The sequence below is a fragment of the Adelges cooleyi genome, unplaced genomic scaffold (genome assembly GCF_023614345.1).
Source record: "Adelges cooleyi isolate 19-005CV unplaced genomic scaffold, UGA_ACOO_1.1 ACOO_flye_CR_arks_rails_tigmint_CR_PRNA_167, whole genome shotgun sequence".
Taxonomy (NCBI): Eukaryota; Metazoa; Arthropoda; class Insecta; order Hemiptera; family Adelgidae; genus Adelges; species Adelges cooleyi.
In genome coordinates this window covers 348,358-350,306 of record NW_026095824.1, presented here as the reverse complement: position 1 = coordinate 350,306, position 1,949 = coordinate 348,358, and positions in this window count along the sequence as shown.

The window sequence follows — 1,949 nt, the reverse complement described above, 5'->3', positions numbered from 1 at the left end:
TCAGACGATTTATATTATTAATTGTCTTAAAAAAATATTCTTATATCTGATTATTATTTACACTTATTTATGTAGCCATAATAAATAAAAGTTAAACAATTAAACAAACATTTTCATTTCTTTTTACGGTTTGCCATTAAATTGATTTATTAGATGACAGACGAGCACACAACATTTTACAACACAGCATAATATATACTTGTTGTACATACTATATTATATTCTATAATTATTTAGTATATGCATATTCATTAGTTTGCGTTTGTCGCTGTGTTTACCAGGAAGTGTTTTATTTAATAAAACTACATGATATCAATAGATAAATTACCATAAATCGGGTTCTAAGATGTTGCACATAATTTTTATTTATATCCATTATTCTTACAAAGGTCTAAAGATGTTCTAAAGGTCACGATTCCAGATAGACAGTAATATTTTTGCTCTAATGTAAACAAAAGTTAAGTAATCCATTCATTTGTAAAAGTGAACACAAAATCATTTCGATGGTGAAAATTAAATAGTTTTTTATTATAACTAAGTGAAAATAAAAATGTATATTTTGCTTAATCATTTATTATTATTAATTCGTTTATATTTATCACACAAATTTATTCGCTATTCATTATTTATTAAAAAGTATTTGGTTGTTATTTTGTGTAATTGTCTATTCAAATATTATCATATTTGCGTAATTGTTTATTACCAATTAAATACCAGCCAACTTTATACCGAAAATTTAAAAAAAAATGGGTAAAAAGAGTAAAGGAGGATCTCAAGTTTAGCTTCTTTAATGCGTAGCTGGATCGATTGGTACAGTGGAATAAAAACTAATAAATATTAATTGACAATAATATATGTGTATAATACGTGTTGCGTAATTAAACATTTATTAAGTTTATATATTTTGTTATTATAACTATTATAAATAATAAATTGCTTGTCATTTCAATTATTATGACGTTAAATTATTAATATAACATTCAAAGAATTATTTCCTTGTACCAATATGTACTTCGTATTGTGCCTCTAATTAATCATCTAATTTATTTATGGAAACATTTTAAAGTAGATACCTATAATTCTAAGTATAACACTGTATTATTTAAACACACATAAATACTCGTCCGAGATGTTTATTCAATTCATCGACGATGATTTTTTAATACTTAAATAGTGATGCTTTTCGTGATATTATACATTTTTATGAAAATAATAGCCAATGCGTAGGCAAGTGTAAAATGTTTACCTTTACTTATGATAAATTAGAATAGTCGTAGTCTTAACAATTAGGAACATTATATCAAAAATAACTACAGTTGGCTTATAATTGAAAAATAAAAAAAACTCAAACTTACTAATATGGTAACAAATTCTTCGATAGTATACTTATAAATTTACATAATATATAGATATTATGATAAACCCTATACGAATCAGACAAACTTTTCTTTAATGCACAAATTTGAAAAATTGTTTCTACTATTTAAACTAATTTTGTTTGGCTATCAAATTGGCTTATTTAACAAAATTGCACATTGCAATTGTAATTTTTGTACATCGTACACTAATTCTAAATCCGAGCAAAAATTTGTCACGATGTTTTAGAATTAAAAATTTGACGATGTAGATAACTGTAGTAGATTTCGAAACAGGAACGATATTTGGGATGGTCGTGCAATTGAACTATGACATAATACAATGGACGTTTTCCAGAATAATTAAAATGACTATTCTTTTTGGATAGTAAAAAAAAAATGATGCAGTCCATCTGTAAATTTACAAAAGTTTACATAATTGTTAACATCTTATCGATCGGTATTTATTGTGTTATAAAAAATGATATCATATGGTATTCTGTTAAAATATTTTCATAAGAAAAAAAATGTAAAAACTACAACGAAGTTACTAGGAACAACTTTAGGTAAATGATACAAATAAAACTGACAATA